Consider the following 14,508-nt stretch of genomic DNA (forward strand, 5'->3'; position numbering starts at 1 on the left):
CGGCTCGTCGACAAGCTCCGCCTTGGACCACCCCTTGCCCTACCGGGGCGCCTCCGTCGGCAACACCAGACATGGATGGGCGTGCTTGGCGTCCATCATGACCCACTTGGATCGAATGTTGTCGGCTCTCTTCCCGGTGCTCGAGATCGAGTTGGCCTTGCCGCAGGCGACGAAATTAGCGCACCCGGAGGCATGCTCGCCGTTGACGTGGAGGAAGAAGAAATGGCGCAGGAGCGCCACGGACGGCATCACGCCCAGGTACGCCTCACAGTAGTAAGCAAAGATGGACAGGAGGAGAACAGAGTTGGGATGGAGGTGCAACATTGATACGTCTCCGTCATATCTATAATTTTTGATTGTTCCATGCCACTACAACTTTCATATACTTTCGGCAACTTTTTATACTATTTTTGGGACTAACATATTGATCCAGTGCCCAGTGCCAGTTCCTGTTTGTTGCATGTTTTTTGTTTCACAGAATATCCATGTCAAACGGAGTCCAAACGGGATAAAAACTGACGGAGATTTTTTTGGAATATATATGATTTTTGGGAAGAAAAATCCACGCGAGACGATGCCCGAGGGGGCCACGAGGCAGGGGGCGCGCCCCAGGGGGGCACGCGCGCCCCTGACCCTCGTGGCCACCTCGTAAGGCGGTTGGTGCCCTTCTTGCGCTGCAAGAAAGCTAATATCCGGATAGAGTTCGTGTTAAAATTTCAGCCCAATCGGAGTTACGGATCTCCGGGAATATAAGAAACGGTGAAAGGGTAGAATCTGAGAACGCAAAAACAGAGAGACAGATCCAATCTCGGAGGGGCTCTCGCCCCTCCCACGCCAAGGACCAGAGGGGAAACCCTTCTCCAATCTAGGGAGGAGGTCAAGGAAGAAGAAGACGAAGGGGCGCCCTCTCCCCTTCTCTTCTGGTGGCGCCGGAACGTTGCCGTGGCCATCATCATCACCGCAATCTTCACCAACAACTTCACCGCCATCATCACCAACTCTTCCCCCTCTATGCAGCGGTGTAACCTCTCTCTTACCCGCTGTAATCTCTACTTAAACATGGTGCTCAACGCTATATATTATTTCCCAATGATGTATGGCTATCCTATGATGTTTGAGTAGATCCGTTTTGCCCTATGGGTTATTTGATGATCAAGATTGGTTTGAGTTGCATGTTTTATTATTGGTGCTATCGTATGGTGCTCTCCGTGTCGCGCAAGCGTGAGGGATCCCCGTTGTAGGGTGTTGCAATATGTTCATGATTCGCTTATAGTGGGTTGCGTGAGTGACTGAAACACAAACCCGAGTAAGGGGGTTGTTGCGTATGGGATAAAGAGGAGTTGATACTTTAATGCTATGGTTGGGTTTTAACTTAATGAACATTAGTAGTTGCGGATGCTTGCTAATAGTTCCAATCATAAGTGCATATGATCCAAGTAGAGAAAGTATGTTAGCTTATGCCTCTCCCTCATATAAAATTGCAATAATGATTATCGGTCTAGTTATCGATTGCCTAGGGACAAATAACTTTCTCGTAACAAAAAGCTCTTTACTAAAACTAACTTAGTTGGGTCTTTACCTAAACAGCCCCTACTTTTTATTTACATAATCTTTATTATCTTGCAAACCTATCCAACAACACCTACAAAGTACTTCTAGTTTCATACTTGTTTTAGGTAAAGCGAACATCAAGCGTGCGTAGAGTTGTATCGATGGTCGATAGAACTTAAAGGAATATTTGTTCTCGTTGGGTTCGACACTCTTACTTATCGAAAACTGTTGCGATCCCCTATACTCGTGGGTTATCAAGACCTTTTTCTGGCTCCGTTGCCGGGGAGCAATAGCGTGGGGTGAATATTCTCGTGTGTGCTTGTTTGCTTTATCACTAAGTAATTTTTATTTGCTGTTCTTAGTTGTTCTTTATCTTTAGTTATGGATATGGAACACGAAATACCAAAAAAATAGGTGTACTTTCTGCTCATGGAGATGGGGAACCTCCTAAAACCCTCGGTGCTGGTTATGTGAAAGATATTATGTACTCCCTCCGTCCGGAAATACTTGTCACTAAAATGAATAAAAGGGGATGTATTTAGATGTATATTAGTTCTAGATACATCCCTTTTTATCTATTTTGATGACAAGTATTTTCGGACGAAGGGAGTACTACTTTAATAATCCTGAGAAAACCCCATTCAATTATGTAATGGGAGTAATGTTGGATCAACGTGAATACTTTAGGGATTACTGCTTGACACAAAAGGGAAACTATTATGGGATCAAATTCATATATTGAATTGGTATACTAGGCAACTATGCTTGAGATATGATTATACTTGTTGCTCTAGGATGAAGGCTCCACACCTTCCCTTTTCATGCAAATTTAATGATAATAAGACCTTAGCTTCTTATGCTAATGGTATATATGATTACTATGATGTGGAACAAATAGAAGAATTTGTTGCTTTTATGGGTGCTTATGAAATTGAATCTATGTTTAAAGAGTTTGAAGATTTTGATGATGCTGTTTATAGACCTGAAAATTTAGCTATCCTGAAATATTGTTATGAGAATTATGAATACAATTACGAAATTAATGCGCTTATCGAGAAAGTCTCCGCTGTCCAAGATGAGACTAATATTTTGCAGGAATCTATAGAAGAAGAAGTTGATGAAACTGTGAGCTCATTGGATGAAAAAGATGAGGAAGAGAGCGAAGGACAAAAGGAGGAAGAGCGGATTAGCCACCCGTGCCCACCTTCTAATGAGAGTAACTCTTCAACTCATACATTGTTTAATTCCCCTTCGTGCTTACCGAAGGATGATTGCTATGATGATTGTTATGATCCTGTTGATTCTCTTGAAATATCCCTTTTTGATGATGCTTGCTATGCTTGTGGCCAAGATGCCAATATGAATTATGCTTATGGAGATGAACTTGCTATAGTTCCTTATGTTAATGAAATTGTTGCTATTCCACCCACGCATGATAGTCCTATTATCTTTTTGAATTCTCCTGACTACACTATATCGGAGAAGTTTGCCCTTATTATGGATTACATTGATGGGTTGCATTTTACTACTACACATGATGATTTTGATAGATATAATATGCATGTGCTTGCTGCTCCTACTTGCAATTATTATGAGAGAGGAACTATATCTCCACCTCTCTATGTTTCCAATACAACAAAATTGCAAGAAACTGTTTATACTATGCATTGGCCTTTACTATGTGTGCATAAATTGTTCTTTTATGACATGCCGATGCATAGGAAGAGAGTTAGACTTCGCCATTGCTTGATATATGTTGTTTTGTGCTCACTACTAAATGCTAAATCATTGCTAATTAAAATTGGCTTTGATATACCTTGGGATCCGGGTGGATCCATTATTTGAGCACTATATGCCTAGCTTAATGGATTTAAAGAAAGCGCTGCCAGGGAGACAACCCGGAAGTTTCAGAGAGTCATATATTTCTGTTGAGTGCTTTTATCTCTCCCTAATAATAAAGCACGGATTGAGTCTCTGGGTTCACCATCGCGTCCTCTTTTTACAAAGGCCCCTGTGGTTTTTAGGAATCAACCCGTAGTCCTATTTTAAAGAAAACGTTTCGTTCGTACATAAAAAACCCTGCATTATTGTGTATTCGACCCATGGTCCTTTTTAGGGGCAAAAATGCGTGCGCCGGAGCCAGGGAGCTCGGTTCCGCACCAAGCGCTCGCCCGGACCCCGTCTTCCTCCGCCGCCTCGCCGCGCCGGCCGGCATCACCGCAGACCGCCGCCACCGCGAACAGGTCACGTCGCCGCACCTGCCTTCTCCTCCTCCCTTTCCTTCCTCCCTCCCTCTCACCATCTCTCTCTCCCTCTCATTGCAGTGCCACCATGGCCGTCCCGAGCTTTGCCGGCAGCCGCGCCGCTCGACTCCGGCGGGATCCGGCTGCCCTAGCCCGGATCCGCATCCTCCGCTCCGCCACGCCCTGGATCTGGCCACTACCAAGCCTCCCACACCGATCTGCCCGTCCGCCGGCCTCCCCCTGCTCGACTCGGGTGGACGGGCGAAGTTTCTGACTTGCCATTGTAGTTGACCCGAAGCTCCGTTGGTGAGGACCATTGCCGCTGCTGCAGGTTAGGGAGGAGGCTCGAGGCAGCCACAAATTTTGTCCTGCACTGCTTCAACACCGGCCTATTCTAGCATGAATCTTCTGCCGTGATGTATTTTCTTGTGCACTTGGATGCTTGTACCAATATTTGTCTAAAATTGCAACTCAAAAACACCTCTTAATTGAAATAAAATGGGATGAACATTGTAGGTTATTGATATGGCAAGGTTAAATCATGAGAACATAGCAAAGTTTCTGGTCTATTGCAGAGAGAGTGACCCATTCTCGAGGATGTTAGTCTTTGAGTATGCATCAAATGGGACCCTGTACGAGCACCTACATTGTAGGTCTATCTCTTCAGTTTCATTATGACAGACTAAATATTTGCATTTTCTATGTGTCATAGATTTGATCTCATTTGTTTTCTTCCTTTAGATGGTGAAGCAGCCCAACTCGCTTGGCTCAGACGAATGAAAATAGCCATCAGCATCGCCCAAAGTTTTAAGGTATCTGCACACTGAGTCGTGGCCTCCTTTCGCCATATCATAGATGAAATCCAATTCAGTATACGTTATAGAAGATTTTACCCCCAAGGTACTTACATGGATTTTCTGTACAAACTGAACTTTGAAATCCATTTTAGACAATTGCTCATGACTTGACAGAAATCATTCTTACGACCAGGCTGACGACGTCGTCTACTGAGCCCCATCGGCGGCGCGACGGGAGAGCTCCAACCTGTATGTGGGTGTGGGGACGCAGATCTGTGTCGCTAGCCTACACAAGGCCATGGCACTACAAGAAACTTGTTAATACATGACGATCTTAGTCCGTCACAGAATAGCCAAAATCTGTCATGCATGCAAATCCATGACGGATTTAAAATCCATCATGTATATCGCGTCATAATTTGACACCGCACCTTCCATGATGGTTCTTGGCCGTCATGGATTTGCCCCAGGCCCGCCAAGCCCAAACTAGGCCGTGACGGAACAATCCGTCACCAATTTACATGACGTGGATGCAATGTGGACCTAACAAGTCGTCTACGTGGATCTGACGTCGAGGCTAATAGCCCATGTTGTAACCAACCCAATTAGGATTTGGCCCAATAATTTTGGTGGATGATCCAACCAATCAGCTATTTATTTTTCATACATCCTATTTTCACAATGGAACACAATTTACAAGAGGACAACCAAATTTTATTCATTCAAAAAATAGCAATTGTTTACATGACAATACAGAGTTCCAACAATCTAGTCTGATTTAAGAAAACAAAGCTTAATATCAATCACAAGAATATCTAGAAAGTGTTATAAGCACCTTTAAAAAAATGAGTAACATGACTTCAAAGAAAATGCACTTCTACTGATTTTAATCTCAAACACTACACCGAACCAAGGAAACTATCCGAGGCCAAGCAATTCCTGATAAAAAACTTCAATCTCAACTGCCAAACCTGCATAGAATCAAAACACATACAAATTTGTAATAAGTTATAAAAGCGAGCTTCCAAAATAATCCAAAGAGTAATAACATCCGTGGAAACGCCACTACTATATTATGGAAACAGGTAAATGTGGGTAACACACGTGAAAACAACCAGACTAGTTACAAGTTCAAAAAAATTTGTCCGAAGAAAAGTGTGTCAAATGAAAGTATAATCTAAGTGAGGCTACAAGTGACAAGTAACAAGCACACATCAGAGCTAAAAGTACAGTAGCAGCAGCAGTTGGTCCAGTCATCGGTTCTGGACCGAACAGACAATATGTGCATGGGGTTAACCAGGCTGGGAGCTATCTATTTTCTGGCCTAGCGAACAGAGATGAGATTTCTCAAAGAAGCAAACAAACGTAATAGAGACATGTACTTAGTTTTTTTTCTGAGAGGAAGCAGTGCGCCTGTACATGTATTTAGTTTATCTTATCAACCATTTCTGTACTCTAAAGAAATGAGAAAAAAAGTGACATGCACTTAGGTTTTTTTTGTGAGAGGAAGCTGTGCGCACATGTAAGTACTTGGATTTTCTGGATCAAAATTTTCTGTATAAGCGATCAGCTAAAAATTATGTAAAGAAAATTCTGCCAGCATAGACACTATACCACACCATTCCTTAACAAACAAGAATGACAGTAAAGAAGTGACAGACTAACTTAAAATAATTAACGCAAACTGGGCATAAAAATAGGCCAAGTTCAAATCCAAATATGTAATGTTGTGGACTATACTAACTCAATATTTAAATCAAAATCAGCACCAAAGGATTTTTCATATAACTTGATGCTAATGTTGCAAGTTCATCTCAAAGCGCCAACAAATACAGTACTAAACAATACTTGCTTGCCAAGTTAACTTCAAATGGCATGCAAAATATTAACAAAGAACATCATACAGTTTCATTGAGAGATCTCCCACACTAATAGTTTATTTGTGGAGTACTAAGCTATGTACTTTTATTTCATGAAAAAAAATCTTTAGTAAATTATTAAACAAGAAAATACTTGATAAACGGTGAACTAATAGTTAGGAAAGTCTAGTAGAGTATGGATACAATGCATGATATCAGGGACATTGTCCAATGCAGATTTTATGCACACAGAAATATCTGTACAGTTATAACTTTACTGGAACCACACAACAGTCCACACCTTGAACAACTCACAACAGTCCGCACCTTGAACAGCTCAAAATCTACAGCCAGAATAATTCACATCAAGAATGGAAGGGTATCAAGCTCACCCTATTCTGCTCAAGGACGGTGTCGCCGGCGTCGATTATGTGGGAGATGTACTGAATATAATGTGCAAAGCAAAGATATTAGTGTGACAATTGGATATGTGGTTTCATTCATTATTACTGAAATGAAAATGTTATCTCAACTGAACCGAATTCTTACAGAACTATGCCTTCCCAAATGTCTAAATTTACTAACTGGATTCTTAAAGAATTGATTCAATTGCATACTAACTGAACTAAGGAACAATGTACAATGGGTAGCCGCACATTATTTTCCATATTTGCATTGGTGAGACTAAAACACACATATCAGACACCAAATTACTAGTCCTTAAAATGTGCAACTAAAATGAAATACCTTCTGCTGTGATCACACTATAAACCTTACATGTCCAGCAGGTAGTAGCTAAACTGAACATTTGCTGCCACTGACAGCACATGCTTTTGACCCTAAACACACATGAAGGTATCAAGGAGGTTAATTGAACATGGTAAAACTGAAATATTTAACATTTGTTGATTTTACATATCGAATCATTTAATACACTGAGGACCCTAAACAGATAAAACAACCGAATTCAAAAACAGATGTGAGTTATCAACCCTTCAGACTAGCATACTTATGGCAGTTTATCTTATGTAGCGTAATGTAAATACAGGAATTAGCACACAACATAATTATCCTTCTGTTAGTTTATCCTCATGTATCCTTATTTAGTTTATATTGCATACAGGGATTTTGTTTGAATTACTGCTTCATCTATTCATTTTATTTCTTCCATTTTGCCATACGGATTCCATCTTTCCTTAGCTTTGTTAGTCCACACACTGGCTGTAGAGGAGGAGGAACAAGCGACAGTATTTGCATCTAATTCATAAGATTAAAACAAGGAAGAAGAAATACACTGACGATTAAGAGCATATCTAGGAAAGGAGAAGGTGCACAATATAACTAGCTGTAACACCCTCGATACGACTATATCTCCCACGTGTCGAGGCACGACTTAGAGGCATAATCGCATTGAAGGCATATGTCGCAAGTGAGGTAATCTTCACACAACCCATGTAATATCATAAGGGAAAGAGATACATAGTTGGCTTACAATCGCTACTTCACACAATTACATGAATAAAGCATTACATCATCCAAATACACTCAAGGCCCGACTACGGAGCCAAAATAAAAGAAGAACCCCAAATGCGACAAAGGTCCCCGATCGACCCCAACTGGGCTCCACTACTGATCAACTAGAACAAAACCACATAAAGGACAAGATCTTCATCGAGCTCCTCTTGAGCTTGGTTGCGTCATCTGCACGGTCTCATCGGCACCTGTAAGCTGGTTTTGGAAGTATCTGTGAGTCACGGGGACTCAGCAATCTCGCACCCTCGCGATCAAGACTATTTAAGCTTATGGGTAAGGTCAAGGTATGAGGTGGAGCTGCAGCAAGCGACTAGCATATATGGTGGCTAACATACGCAAATGAGAGCGAGAAGAGAAGGCAAAGCACGATCGATAAAAGTATGATCAAGAAGTGATCCTAGAACAACCTACATCAAGCATAACTCCAACACCGTGTTCACTTCCCGGACTCCGCCAGAAAGAGACCATCACGGCTACACACGCGGTTGATTCATTTTAATTAAGTTAAGGTTCAAGTTATCTACAATCGGACATTAACAAATTCCCGTCAGCCCATAAACGCGGGCACGGCTTTCGAAAGTTCAAATCCCTGCAGGGGTGTCCCAACTTAGCCCATGACAAGCTCTCACGGTCAACGAAGGAATAGACCTCCACCCGAGACGTTCCGATCAGACTCGGTATCCCGGTACAACAAGACATTTCGACAGGGTAAAACTAAACCAGCAACACCGCCCGAATGTGCCGACAAATCCCGATAGGAGCTGCACATATCTATTTCTCAGGGCACACTCAGATGAGCGCTCCATACAACTAAAACCAAACCTCGAGTTTCCCCGAGGGGGCGCTGCACAGGACTCTAGTTTGGACCAACACTCAGATGAGCACTGGCCCGGGGGGGGTAAAATAATGATGACCCTCAGGAGCGCGACTCCCAAGGAAAAGAAAAGGCTAGGTGGCAAATGGTAAAACCAATGTTGGGCATTGCTGGAGGAGCTTTACTTAAGGCGAACTGTCAAGGGGTTCCCATAATAGCCCAACCGCGTAAGGGACACAAAATCCGGGAACATAACACCAATATGACGGAAACTGGAGTGGAACAAAACACCAGGCATAAGGCCGAGCCTTCTACCCTTTACCAAGTATGCAGATGCATTAATTAAATAAGATATATCGTGATATCCCAACAAGTAAACAATATTCCAACAAGGAACAACATCTCCATGTTCCAACAAGGAACAAACTTCAATCTTCACCTGCAACTAACAACGCTATAAGAGGGGCTGAGCAAAGCGGTAACATAGCCAATCAACGGTTTGCTAGGACATGGTGGGTTAGAGGTTTGACATGGCAATTGGGAGGCTGACAAGCAAATGGTAGGCATCAAAGCATTGGCATAGCAAAGAGCAAGCAAACTAGCATAGCAAAGATAGTAGTGATTTCGAGGGTATGATCATCTTGCCTGAGATCCCGCAAGGAAGAAGAACGAGTCCATGAAGAAGACAAACGGAACGTAGACGAACGAATCCTCATAACACGACGTTATCAGAACCAACCCGAAGAAGCACACCGGAAAGAAGAAGACAACATAGTAAACAACCACGACATAATCATGGCATGATGCGCAAACAAGTATGATGCATGTCCGGTTTAAGTATGCATGGCATGGCAAAGTGCAAAAACAATCCTACAAATTAAGTGGAGCTCAATATGCATCGGGATGCATATTGACAAAACACCACATCAATTATTTAGTTCTCTCTCGTTTATGTACCCCAACAATATTAAATGTTGATTAACATGGCAAGAGGTGAAGCACAACAAAACTACCTATCTAGGCAAGTTTAAATGAGGCCGGAAGCAACGAACAACAATTCCGGAAAATCCTCATATGCATAATTTAAGGTTTGGTACTGTTCTGCCCTAAACATTATTTTAGAGTTGTTAAACATGCAAGATGATGCCACCATGTCAAACTAGGCATTTTTCTACCCCATTTACATATAAAGATTATTAAAATCGGAGCTACGATTATTTAGTTATGAAATAAATCATTTTAACATGGCATAGGAGCAAATTTAATCAAACAGCATTTTTAACATTTTAAACATGGGTGAAAGTTGGATATTATTAATCTACACAAAATTCTGAGCAAGTTTCATATGTAAAACATTTTAATCCGATGCACGGTTAGTGAGTTATTAAATGCATGAACTAGGGGGACTAATCTGTAAAACTGGCAAACTCTGGATAAATGGGAAAAATCCCAGGCGCTGAAAAAAAACACATGCGGGCCAAAACAGGAACTGGCCCAACAGTAGGAAGGAAAAAAAACAAAGGCGCTGGGGAGGCCTCACCCAGTGGGCTTCGGCCCAGGTTGGAGGAGGAGGCAGGCTGAGGCGGGGGCGCTGCGCTGGGCCGGAAGGCAGGGAGGAGGCCTAGCGGGCGGTCAACGGGGGCGCGCTCGTCTCCCTCGATCCCGATCGGATCGGGGAGGCAGGGACGCCGGCGCCCGATGGCGATGACAGCGAGGGACGGCGGAGACCTGCCGGTTCCGGGCGCCGGGAGCGGAGGCCGAGGCTGCAGGACCTGTTCCCGAGGTCAGCGGGGCTCGGCGACGATGGGTTCTACGGGCGCGGCGGTGGTGCAAGGGACGAGCGGGAGGCGGGGCTCGACTCCGGCGAAGGTTGCAGGCGACGGCGGAGGCCGGCAACGGAGGAGCGGCGGAGCGCTCGAGCTCCCAGCGCGCGGCGGCGAAGAGAGGGCCCCGTGGTGGCCCGGTTCGGCCCCGGGGCGGGCCGGATCTGGGCCCCGGGAGGATGGCGGCGAAGTGGGCGCAGGGGAGGTGAGGTGGCGGCTCGGGATAGGCTGGCGGCGGCGGTTGGGTGACGTGGCGCGACGGGATTGGTCGGAGTGAGGTGGCTGAGGGCGGCGGACATGTCCGGCCGGTGGTGGGATGTCTTGTCCGGCGGCGTGAGGAGCGGGGCTAGGGTTTGATCTGCGCGGAATTTCGGAGGGTATCACATATTTATAGGTAGAGGGAGCTAGGAGAGTCCAAATGAGGTGCAGTTTTCGGCCACGCGATCGTGATCGAACGACCGAGATGATGGAGCAGAGTTAGGTGGGTTTTGGGCCAAATTGGAGAGGTGTTGGGCTGCAACACACACGAGGCCTTCTCGGTCCCTCGGTTAACCGTTGGAGTATCAAACGAAGTCCAAATGATACGAAACTTGACAGGCGGTCTACCGGTAGTAAACCAAGGCCGCTTGGCAAGTCTCGGTCCAATCCAGAAATGTTTAATCCCCACACACAAAAGAAAGGTAGAAATGACCACCGGAGGAGAACGAAGCGCCGGAATGCAAAACGGACAACGGGGAAAAAGCTCGGATGCATGAGACGAACACGTATGCAAAAGAAATGTGCATGATGACATGATATGCAATGCATGACACGCAAGCAATGACAAGGCAACAACAGCGAATAACTGGGCGACACCTGGCACATCGGTCTCGGGGCGTTACAGCACTCCACCACTACGAGAGGATCTCGTCCCGAGATCTAGAATGGCACCGGAGGGAAAATGGAGGAGAAAGAGAATAGGTAAAACTAAGTTGCTTCTTTGACAAATGAGTGAAACCAAAGAACCTTGAAAAAGGTTAAGCCATTTCGAGAAAAGAATACAACGAAGATGAACGAAGTTGAAAACACTCCGTTAGAAAAGAGGGACAAAGAACATTGCGAAAAAAAACTTGAGGTTGAAGGCAAGATATATATTGAAAACACTCCGTTAAAGAAGGGGATCAAGGAAGACCAAATTCGGGCAGCACTCCGGTTGAAAAGAGAGGAATTGAATAAGAACTTGATAAGGAGATAGAACTTGAAAAGAGGGCACGACACTCCGGTTAAATGAATAGGCACGAAAAGAACATGGTCTTGACAAACAAGATGATGAGTTGAAGAGAGAAACATCACAAAGCCTCGGGAACAAAAGTAAGAATGGAGTGGGATGAACGAAGGGAAACAAGATCTCGAGGGAGCACGCTTACAAGAAATGCTAGAATGGAGTTGTTGGAAAACCAACAACGAAAATCATAAGCTTGATATGGTCTTATGGAATACAACTCAAATTATGAGGTGACAACCTGCCACTCACGGGAAAAGAATTGGATTGGAATGAACAAGGAGACGAGAAAACTTATTTCTCCGGGAGGATAAATGAAGAACTTGGGTCACTTATGAGCACCATAGATAGCAACAATCCTTAGGGAAAGCTTAAGGTGAAATATAACCCAAGATAACTCCAATGACGAGATTAATGGATTAAAATACCTCATCTTGGTAACTTGTGAAACACGAAGCACGAAGGGAAATTATCAAGAATGACATAACACCACCTCAAAAGATATGCGTGAAAGAATTGCACTCCGGATTGCAAGATGAAGAAAACTTGAGTTCCCTTGAACAGAATATTGATGAACACTTCGAGAAGAAATTAAATCCTTGATGAACCCTCATGTATAGCCTCCATGAAGAAAACTCCAGTAACAAAAGAATAACGAGAAGAAAGATAAGTTGAAAGCACAAGGTGAATCCTTGTAATGACTTAGATGGATCTCCGTGATGACATAGTTGAAAAAGGATAGAACTCCGGGAAAAAGAGAAGATGAACAATAGGAAACAAGAATTTTGATGAACCTCCTGGATACGGAATTGATTCACTCGAAGAAACAAGAATAAGAATTGCATTATGCTTATCCTTCACCAATTTAAATTGATGACCAACAATGGATTTGGCACACTACTTATTCTCGTAGAGAGGATTAAGAGAGATATAGCGCAAACTTGAGAAGGTATTGAGCGAACCACCGGAAGGGTTGAAACAACGAATAAATTGATATGGTGACCAAGGAAGAGAACTCTTGAACGGACCACCGTAAGAATTGAAAAATGATCGAAGTAGGGGTGCATCACCGGTAAGAATTAGCAAATGAATGAAGGTACTTTAGCGAATTTAGATACAACTGAAACGAAGAGATCACGCGCTGATTAAAGAATATTGAATGATGCACCGGTAAGATTTGGAGAACGAGAGCTGAAAGCTGGAATGAATAAATCAGAATTGATGGACTCTGGATGAACAAAACTAAAAAGGCTCCTGAATTACTCCGGGTAGGTGAAAAGAAATCTCACAATCGAACAATTATGAGAGAATGGCAACAAGCTAGAATCACGAATCTTGAAGAGAATGGAGCAAGATTGAGAGAAAATCTTCTTCGGTCTTCAAAATCCGAGAATGACGACGAGAAACACCACCATGAATTATTTAGACACTCCGGAATGGAAAGGTTGAGCCAACGATGAAAAGAAATGAAAGATCTTGGAGAAAGACATTTGACTAATGATAACTCATTCTTACGTCAAACTCCGAAAGGAAATTTTTAGGATAGCTCCGGGAAAATAGGAAGAGTCAGGTAAGATCCTGGGAAAAGACCTGTGGGTTAGGGCCCACTCAAAGAAACACCGTTGAACAATTTGAAGGAGAGATTGCACCGGTTGAATTAAATGGCTTGAATGGGATAACAACCTTGAAATAGGTTGAACAGATCTTGAATGACAAGACGAGCCTTTTGAGAAAGCTCTGAGCACGCTGGAACAAATGAATAGTGAGAAGTGAATTGTTATGAGGTACACCGGTATGAGAAGGCATTAGAAACGAGGGAAAAAAGGGATATGATCAACACCAACAACTTGAATTGGTTCCACCGGAGAAGAAGACGAGTGATGAGAGACGAACTAGAAGCTCCGTTAGAATCTTCATGAGAACCACCGGATAAAAGCATTGACGGGAAAGAATGGAGAGATTTCCCATCAATAAAAGGATACTTGATTGAGATATATGAGTCCTCGGAGAAAAGCAAGGGAGGGAGGGTGGGAAAAACAAAGACAATTTGGAATAGATGAAACGAACACCGTTGAGAAAAAACTGATAATTGATCTTGCGGAAGTCGAAATGGTCGGATCCACTAGAAGAGAAGCACACCGGTTGAAAAGGATTGACATGACAAACTCGATGATCGAGAAGGATTAGTATTCTCATAGGAATATGAGAACACCATTTGGGAAAGATATGGAATCAACACTTGACATTGAAGCAACTCGAATACCACAACTCAAAACAAAAACAAAGGATTGGCTTGCGGAATAAGCCGGAACAAACATATGATAGAGATTTCGTCCGAAGTTTTCGTGGTGGGGCCTACACGGGCTCGATCGTACAACACCATCATGTACAAGAAAGTGCACATCACATACGAAGCGTCCCCGAGTCGGCATAGCCAAGGACTCTTTAAGACACAACGAGACCGCTGTAAAACCGACCGTGAATAGGCGGACCACTAGACGTTGAACCCCAATTTCATATCATACATCCGTCGGAAAGATATCCTAAGAGCTACTTGAATTCCCACCTATGAAACTCCCGAAACTTTCCGGTTATGCAATCAGGTGTTGGGGATACAGGGGAAGCAT

Source organism: Triticum dicoccoides, chromosome 6A, assembly GCF_002162155.2.
Source record: "Triticum dicoccoides isolate Atlit2015 ecotype Zavitan chromosome 6A, WEW_v2.0, whole genome shotgun sequence".
In the NCBI taxonomy this organism is placed as follows: Eukaryota; Viridiplantae; Streptophyta; class Magnoliopsida; order Poales; family Poaceae; genus Triticum; species Triticum dicoccoides.